At 65.8% G+C, this 9,366-nt stretch overlaps 1 long non-coding RNA gene across 1 annotated transcript; it reads right to left on the bottom strand.

Annotated features, from left to right (window-relative positions):
• Positions 1-3,889: 3,889 nt before the first annotated feature.
• On the bottom strand, positions 3,890-7,481 carry LOC132012440 (uncharacterized). Its single transcript, XR_009402610.1, has 4 exons — positions 7,191-7,481; positions 6,084-6,298; positions 5,555-5,648; positions 3,890-4,498 (listed from the first exon to the last, which is right to left on the bottom strand). It is a non-coding gene; the product is annotated as an uncharacterized LOC132012440 (long non-coding RNA).
• Positions 7,482-9,366: the final 1,885 nt, after the last annotated feature.

Here is a 9,366-nt window from a genome sequence, read left to right as displayed (position 1 = left end):
TGGACGAGCACTGCGCGGGCAGGAACCCTCTCTTGCTGGTTCCCTTGAGAGCGGCAATCGTTCTGGGCCTGACCGTTCGGCCAGCGCGGTCCCCTGGCAACATTACAGGGGCCTGACCTTGAAGGAGGCGTGATCCCCCAAGCCCGGGAGGGGGTCCCGAGCAGCCGACCTCCCTCCTCTGTCTCGCTGCCCCGTGAGCACCCCCAGCCGGGACCAGAGGTTCCAGCTGGTGGCAGGCCATCCCCTTGGGACTTCCTGGCTGGTGGCTGGAGCAGCCGGACATGGGCCGTCTCCCAGGGCTCTCTCCAGCCGGGTCTCTGTGAGCACCTGGAGCCACGCTGCCTTCCTCTGGGAGCACCGCCAGCGAGCGCCGCATCCTCAGGTGTGGGGGGACGATGTGCCCGCGGCGGCCCAGGGACAAGCCAGCTTTGCCTGAGAGGACCCTTGGGTGGGTCATCCCAAGCAGGCGGGTCTCCAGGCCAGTGTCGGGGTGCGGGACTGCGACACAAGGCTCACCACGGGCAGAGCAGCCGCCTCCCCTCTGTCCCCACAGGCAGCAGGGAGTGGGGGGTGTCCTGGGGGCCATGCAGGGCTCGGGGGCAGCGGGGCTGGGGCTCGGGGTCAGCATCCAGAAGGGCCGTGGGTACCCTGGCCAGGAGTGCTGCTGCTTCCTTGCATATTGATCCATAATCGATCTATTATGGATCTGTTATCAGCCAGTGCTTATGAGGTCGGGGAACCTGGAGGTCGGGGGGTGGAGGGCGCCCTCCTGCCCTGGGGAGGCTGTCTGCGGGGAGCCCCAGGCTGGGTCCCAGAGCCAAGGGGCAGGGCGGTGCCCAGAGCCCGAGCCGGGGTTGGAATGAGGGCAGCGCACACGGCAGGGGCCTCGCGTCCAGCCCCTGTGAGCGGGCCTGGGAGGCCGGGGCCTTAGGAGGGGAGCGTGGAGATGGGTGCCCCAGCCCGACCCTGCCGCACCCCTGCCCACGGCACACACCAGCTGCCCCAACCGTCAGCGGGGGCCGGCCCCGAGTTCCGGAAGCCCTGGCCAGCGAGGGCGAGAGCTCTGGCCTGGCGGTGGCTCGGAGACCCCACACGGCACCGAGCACCTGTCATCCGGGCAGGGGGGCGGCGGTGAGAGCCCCCACCTGTTCGCCACCCCCGCTCCCACAGCCGCTTGGCTGGAGCCTGGACTCCAGGTGGGGCTGCGGCTGCCTCAGGACCCAGATGCCACCCCAGGCCTGGGCTTCCGCTCGGGTGGGGACACTGGAGGACAGCTGGGAAGCTGCCTTCCTGTGTGTGCGAGCTCACGTGTGCAGGCATGTGGGAGTGTGGGTGCAGACAGTGTGTGCGCGGGTGAGTGTGGCGTGCGTGTGCACAAGCATGTGTGTGGGGGAGAGGCGAGGACAGCCCTGGGACCCTCTGGCATCCCCGTCCAGGGGAGAGGCTGGCTGCAGCTGGTCTTGGAGTGGCCTTCAGAGCGTTTCTGGATTTCAGTAGCCAAACCCCAACCAAGGGCACTGGTGGCAGCTTTGAAATGATTTAAGGTGTCTCCCCGGTGGCCGGCCTCCCGGAGACAACGCCGGCTTCCGCCTGGCCGCGGGCTCGACTCAGCCCCTGGGAGAAGCGTCCACCTGCCTCCCGCTCGGGCCGCCTGTGAGGAGGGGTGTGCGAGGCTGACGGGCATCCTGCTTGGGACCAAGGTCTTCTCCTGCAAGACACTGTCAGCCCCACCACCGGTCCAGCCCCCGAGGTCCCCGAGAGCCGGCATGTCACCACGAGCGCCGCGATCACAGGAGGGCGCAGGGGGCCGGCAAAGCGGGCGGGGGCCTGCGGACGTCCACCTGCCCCCTCGGCAGCTGGGCAGGTCGGAGATGTCAGTAAAGTGGGGACGTCACTCGGCTCCACACCCGGGCTGTTGGGAGAATTAAACGGGAACTTCTTGTGCCAAGGAGTCCACCAAGCCACTAATTTCCATCTCCTCCCAGGGCCAGGGAGTGAAGCTCGCTCTGCCGGAGTCCCGGGGCCTGCTGTGGCGGGTGTGAACCCCAGGATTCTGACCCACTTCTGCTCTCTGCTCCCCAACCAGCCCAGCAGTGGCCGTGTGGCCCGTCCTTCCTGCTCCCTCCCCGTGGTCCCTGTGGGGGACTGTGCCGTCCACAGAACCCTCCTTCCCAAGGTCGAGCTCTGCCCTGAATGATGCCATGTGCCCCCATGTCCCTGCTACGGGGACCTGGTGACTCAGGCCTTGGTGTCCCCCTTCCAAGCGCCTGATGTGAGAGGAATCACCCACCCTGCCACACGGGAAGGTGTGTACGGAATTCTGTACTCTGCACGTGGGAGACACAGAGACAGTGGCAGAGAGAGGGCACGGCGAAGAGTCACAGGGGGCACCTGGACAGGAGGGATGTCCTCTGGGCGTGTGGTGAGCCCCTATGGCCTGGCTTGGGACCCCAGTCCTGGTGTGTGACCTGCAGCTGGCCCTTCCTGGGCTGAGAGAGGACACGCTGGGTGGTCTTCCTGGAGGTGTGGGGCGGGTGGTGTCTGGGGATATCCAAAGAGAGGCAGTGGGACAGGACACCGAGGAGGCATCTCGCAGTTCCTCCAGACTGTCCGCCTCACCCCTTGCCTCTCAAGGTGGGAGCAGAGCTGGCCTTGTGGGGAGGGGACCGCCCTGTCCCCGGCAGTCCCGCATCCCAGGCTAGGGAACAACCAGGCCTGAGCCACGCCTGCTAATTCTGCCCAGAGGAAGGCCCGTCCCAGGGGTCCCTCTGAAGCTCTTCTAGCCTCGCTCTGGTGGCCGTGACTCCCCTCTGAGTCGCAGGACGGCGGGCCCGAGGTGGTAGGGGTGCGGGTAGGGGGCTGGCAAGGGGTGTGATGACCCCAGAGCCCCCCGGCCTGGCCTCTGCCGGAGGGGCGCCTGCTGCTCACGTGGACCTGGGGGCCTCCACGCTCACCACACCCTGCGGGGTCCTGGGGAGCTGCGCCACCTCCGGCCTCAGTCTTCCAGACAACGGGGACGCCTTGGTCAGGGGCCCGTGCAGGAGCCCGCGAGGGAGCTGCTGGAGATACAAGAGCTGCTCTTGGCTTAGGGACTGCCCTCGAGGTGCTCAGTTACACACGCATGTTGCCCCCACCCCAGCTGCTGCATCAGGAGGCCTGTGGTCCGGCAGGGGTCATGGGACACGGCAATCGGGACCGAACAGGCTCAGGGGAGACGGGCCTCCGTGGCTCCTCCGAGGGGACTCTGCCATTCGGGGCGCCAGGAAGCCACCCCTGCTGCCTTCTCTCCCCTCCCTCTGCCCTTCGGAGCTGCCCAGGGGGCTCCCTAGGCCTCCGTCACCCCTTCCTTCCTTCCTGGAACGGGACCCTGCTCAGTCCTCCACTCGGGGGTCAGAGTGGCCTCAGGACCTTTGCACATGATACCCATTTTCTGGACATGATATCCCGGATTCTCACAGGTTCACATCCTCGCTTCATTTGGTCCATGTGGCCTCACTCCGGTCTCGCGAGGCGAGGCGTCCTGTCCCGTGTGCCCTCAGCAGCTCACGGGTCCCGCACGCACTGTCATTCTGCCTCACACCCCTCCTTCGTGGCCCCTGCCAGGGCTGTCATCCCGTTTATTTTTCTTTCAATTAATTGCTCAGCCCTTCACCTTGGCAGGACACTAGGGAACGGACCCCTTATTTGGCAACGATCCGGGGGCAGAATCAAGAATTTACCCGTCTTCCCAGCAAACAAAACGTTGACGAGGGAGAACTCTTTCTAAACAGCCAACTAACGCAAGTGAGTGTATGATCGCAGACGCTCGTAAACGACGTGAATTTACTACGAACATGAAGGAACGGAAGGAAGATATCACCGTTTTGCAACTTCCAGTGAAAGACGGATACGGTGTGCGGTCCGAGCGGCTCCTGGAGGGAGGGGGTGACGGGGCTGTGGGGCCCTCACAGTGGATCGGGGCACCCAGACCCCATCCGGACCCCCACCCGGCCAGTCGCAGGGAGAGGGGCGGCCAGACGCTGTGCACTGTGGGACAGCACAGACCCCACTCCCACCCCGGGGCCGACCGGACCGAGACGGAGCCTGCAGGTGGCACCTGTAGCTCCCAGAAGCTCAGAGGGGGGAAGGTCGTCCCGGCCCCACCACAGCCCTGCACGCTGACCCAGCATGGCCCGGCCGAGCGAGCCCCGCGGAGCAGCACAGCTACGGCCTCTTGGAGCACCTTGGCACAGAGAGGAGCTGGGGACCCCGAAGTCGCCAGCGGACGTTCACTTCATTTTCGGGTGTGACCATTTGGGAAGGGAGACTTGTCTTCCGGGAGGCTCGGGCAGCCTGTGGGGACCCCCGCCGGTGTGCTGGATTTCCTTGGGTGGAAACATGAGCCGGGCTGTGGGTGCGGCGTGGCCGGGAGCCACTGGCCGTGGGTGGCTGGTCCCTGCTGACAGTGGCTGGGGGTGACAGCCTCTCATCTCCACGTTAGTCTCTACCGGACGGTTTCCTAACAAGAAGCCAGACATCAGCCAATCACTCCCTTGTCACTGTCGGTTGAGGACAGGGTCGTGTCCTGTGGGTCCCCAGGAAGGCCCAGCCTAGCATCATCAGACTTCTAGGAAAACGTTAAACACTAGCAGAGCTGTGGGTTTGGAAGGGTTAAGCCTGAGGACAGAAATCAAGACAAAGTGAGAGGCAGTGCTGGTGTTTTCCAACCTGTTTCGTGCAACCGAAGCCACAGTCCTGGCGAAGACGACACGTGTGTGCGTCCTGTCTGCCACACAAAGCCATTGACTGGTTCTGCCGCTCGTGCCCAGCCCGTACCAGCCGTGTGACCGCGCGGGGGACCCACTGACGCTCATCCCCAAACCGGGAATGGCTGGGAAAACTCTAAGTGCTCTTGACTTTTATATTAAGTTGGAGAAGTAAGGCATTGAGAGAATAGAAGGATGCCATGTAGCACTCCTGCCTAACGCTTCTCCGCGTGCTTCTGGTCACCGGCCTCCTAATTTTCTGTTGTTTGGGGGCGCTGGGCCACTGCGGTGGGCGCCGCTGGGTCGCCAGAGGCCGGGTCAGAGCAGCAGGTGGGACGGGGCGGGTTGGGGGCTTTCCTGGGCACTTCCTCTAGCCGGTGGGTGGGCAGGAAGGTGCGGGAAGCCGCCTGGGGCCTGGTGGCCCTGGGGTCACAGCCCCTCAGGGAGGCTGGAGCCCGAGGGGCTGGATGGCAGTGGCGGGCGTTGGAACAGAAAGCCGCGGGGGCCCAGACACTGTCCCCACCCCAGCCGGAAAGCCCGTGGGCCCTGGCCGCCCTGGCCACTTCTGTTGTCTGTTTAGGGTTTTCTTGTTTGAGCTGCAGAACTGAGCTTGAGAAAGGAGAGCCTGTGGCAGGGGAGACGGCGGGCGGGTCACCGAGCAGGGGCAGCAGCCACACCCAGGCGGGCCGGGCCTGCCAGCCACCCCGCCGCCCCCACGGGCTGCCCCCCTGCATGAACTTCTGGCCTGTTGTGGACGTTTTGTTGAAAACCAACCTCATCGGGTAGAACTCCCGTCCCACAGAGCCCACCTGTCTTCAGGGCGTCAAGGGTCCGTTTTAGTAACTTCGCCAAGTTGTGCAGCCACGGCCGTGACCCACGTTTGGAGCTTTGCCGTCACGTTGTCTGTGAAAGAGACGGATCTTCGTTTGCGGTCCCCTGATGGCACAGCTGGGGACAGGGGCTTGGGCGCGGGGCGTGGCCTTTCTACAGGGGAAAGCCCCAAGATGGGGACACGGAGAGGCCGCGAGACGCTGGTGTGCGGGTCTGTCCACTCTGCTTCGTCCTGCACAGCTCAGGGCCCGGCAGAAGTGCAACCGGGGGAGTCCTCAAATCGGAGGAAGGACCCACAGGCCGGGGGTGGCCCGTGCGTAGGACCCGCTGGCCCAGGGGAAGCATGGAGAGGTGCAGACGTAGCCCGAGACCTTGCCTGGACCCGACCCAGGCCTTCTCAGAGGGGCCCGCCCAGCGCTGGGTCCCACCTGCATTCCTGCTGGGGCAGGGCCTTGCCGCTGGGCCTCTCTGGTAGGGACCCCTTGTCCCCAGTGGGGACCTGCTCACCCGCATCCAGGCTCCTGCTCACGGCAGGCCCAGGGGCCCAGGCAGGGGGCTGCGCCCGGGAAGCCTGGCAGGACAGGTGAGCTGTGGCCTGGCCCGCCTCCTGCCCCGCCGTCGTGTCCCGGCGCTGGGTGTGGGACTCCTCAGGATCTCTCGGGCTCTAGGAGGTGCGTGGCCTGGTGCCGGCCTTGGCTGCAAGGTGGCGGTGGGTTCTCAGGCTGAACCAGCGGAGCAAAGAGAGAGAACGTGGCATGGGGGCACCCAGTAGACACTGGCCTCCCCCGTGGTGGCCGTGGCTCCAGCAGGAAGGGGCAGTGGGGAGGGGCTGTTGTAGCGAGAATCTCTGGTGCCCAGGCCGGCCTGGGTGAGGACAGCCGGAGCGCTCGCTGGAGCCGGACCGGTGGGTCAGCCAGTGCCGAGATTTCCCTGGCCCAGGGCTGTTGGGGCATCCCGGGATACAGCTGGGTGCATGGGGTGCCCACCGAGAGGGGGAGGCGGAGCTGGGCACCCGAGGACGGGCAGGAACGCCTGCAGGGGTGTGCCGGGCCAAGGAGCTGGAGGCACGAGGGTCCCATGGGCCGCGCTGCTTCCCAGGTTTGCCTGTCAGGGGGCGGCTGCCGGGGGGGCCAAGCTCTGACCAGCTGCACCAGCCCCGCACCAGCAGGTGGGACTCGGAGGGCTGGGCTGGGCTTCCGAGCTGGACTTTTCTCCCGGAATCTAATTCCCCTCCTGGCCCGTGTATGGGAGGCCCAGGGTGCGGGAGGAAGCCATCTGTCACCCGACGCGGGTTCCCCGTGGGAGGGAGATGGGGCGTTTCCGGCTGGCGGGGTGACAGCCAGGATGCCTCCGATGCCACCGGCCTGGGAAAAGTGGGCGAGGCCGCGGGACAAGGCGGGACCCATCACAGAGACACGTGGGGCTTGCTGTTGGCTGAAAAGGTGGAACAAAATCTCTAGGGTCCTCAGTGGGGGGCACGCACTGTCCACCCCCCGGCTTGGGCCGTCTCCCTGGGTCACACTGCCCGCTGCAGAGTGGATTCTGTCCCCCACCACCTGCGTGACAAGGATTCACCCCAGGTGGCAAATCAGCCTGCCCATGGCCCCCGTATACCTAATCCCAGAGGCTGCGCCATCCACGTCCAGTCTGGGCTAATGGGGGACATTTCTGCTGGGATCAGGCGTCCTCTTGTCCACAGAGGCCCCGTGGAGGAAGGAACCAGCTCCCGGGCCCTTTGGCAGCTGGGGAAGCCCTCCTCCAACGTTCCCCTAGCCCAGCACCGGGGACCAGCGCCCTGGGCCTAAAGCCTCCGGCGTGCAAGGGGCCGCCCGGGGTGGGGGCTCCGAGTCCAGAGGGCCGCTCCCTCCCCGGGAACGCACGCGGCCCGGCGCAGGCCAGGGCTTGTCTGTGGGGCAGGGCAGGCACGGAGTGTACCCTGGGTGTGGGCATTTCCATGCGAGACTGGGGCTTCTCTCCTTGGAAACCGCGTCAGCCTCCTATAATCCGGGCCTGGCTGTGGGGACGGTGACTCACGAGGTCACACCAGTGGCCTGGCACTTTTGCACTTGGGCTGTCCTGGCTCTGCCTGGGTCTGGAGCTGACCTCCCCCTCTCCACCTTCCCATGCTCAGGGCCCTGGGCCCTGGGGGTGACATGGCTGGCCAGAGCTCACATAGATGGCCAGCGGCCACCTCAGGCCTGAGGCCAGCAGCTCTGCCCTCCCTGGTGGTGGAGTGCAGAGGAGGGGGCTTTGGGGGCTGGTGGAGTAGGACCCCTGTTGGTCCCTGGCCTGGGGGCTGTGTGTGACTGCCACTGGAGGTTCCCACGGCCTTGTCCCTCTGGTGGAAGGGGAAGTCCCTGGTCCTGGAAACCCCCTGGCCGACAGGTTTCCTCACTTGGGAAACTGCCATCATGTCACATGCTGAGTGTGGGGGACAGTGCCAGCTGGGAGCGGCTCCCATGGTGGCCCTGGGCAGCAGGTGCGGGCTACCTCCCCATGTGGGGTCCCCGTCTGCCGTGTCCGTGGGGCTCTGAGGCCCCTGACCTCGCCCAGGAGCCTCTGTGACCCCCACCCGGGGGCCGCTGTCCCCTCCCCAGTCCTCTCTCCTGCCCACTTTGTCCTGCTGCTCCGCCATCACGAGCTCACCTGTGGATGCTCCAACCCAGACCACGGCCCCGGAGTTGTGTCCGCACCTGCCAGGCCTGCACCCCGACACCTGGGCACCCCTCCCTGCCCTTCCAGAGACTTGCGTTTCCTCCCCTGCTCAGCCGCTGCCTGCTCCTGGGCCACCATGATTTTCAGAGTCACACAGCCTCCCATTCAAGTCTCGTCCCTCCCTGGCCAGGTGTGGCCTCTGCCACCTCTGGTCTAGAGCAGACCCAGACCGCCCCTGCCATTCGAGGGGGGCACCCCCAGGCCTGGCATCTTCTTTCGTGAAAGAGACAGACTCCAGAGGGAAAGCTGCCCATGATTCCCTGCACAGTCGGCAACCTGCCCGTCAGCGGCCAGTCTGAGAGGAACCAGAGCTACAGGCCAGGCAAGGCCTTGACCTTGTGGCCAGAGGCTGCCAGGGGCACAGAGAACGTCTGTTCCATCAGCCCACAGGTTCCTGTGCTTGGACCACTGCCCTGGTCCTGAGGGCCCAGCTGTGCCCCTTGAAGCCGAGAGGAGGGGGACATGTGGCGGTGGCCCCGGGAATCCATGAAATCTCCAGGTTGGGCAAGGGACTGGGGAGGCGGGGGCCACAGGCGTGATCAGGGCGGCAAACGCAGTAACTGGACTGTTCCGCGTGAACCAGCTGGCCCGGCTCTCCGAGGACTGGGCCGCTGCGTGGACATGTGGGGCCACTGCAGGAGGGACAGCAGCTCTGGTCTTGTCCTGCGGGGCCTGGAGGGTGCCGTCCCTCTACGTACGAGTGTGAGGCTAATGTCCTCTTAGACGTGACACAGTTCCGGACAGCGGCCGTGTCCGACGCTCCCGGGCAGGTGGAGGTATCCCAGGCAGGAGGTGATGGGTGCGGATGACGTCACCGTGCGCGCCCTCACACCCCTGCTTCTTAGGACAACCTCCCCATCGTGGGCGCAGGAGGCTGAGTCGTGATGTTTTTGAGTGTGACTGTTTCAGGGGGCGCCCTTGCTCCAGGTTCTGGGACTTTTCTGCTCTTGCAGATCGGCCAGCGTGTGTGAGAGCCGAATGCGGGGCCCTTGGGGACACGGGAGGTGCCGTGCCCGAGGCCAGGCGGCGGGGGCCCCCGAGCTCTGGGTTCTGTCCTTCCTCGCCGTGGCCCTCC

This window comes from Mustela nigripes, chromosome 2 (assembly GCF_022355385.1).
Source record: "Mustela nigripes isolate SB6536 chromosome 2, MUSNIG.SB6536, whole genome shotgun sequence".
In the NCBI taxonomy this organism is placed as follows: Eukaryota; Metazoa; Chordata; class Mammalia; order Carnivora; family Mustelidae; genus Mustela; species Mustela nigripes.
Note: the sequence above shows the minus strand (reverse complement) of the source record. Positions and strands in the feature narration are given on the sequence as shown.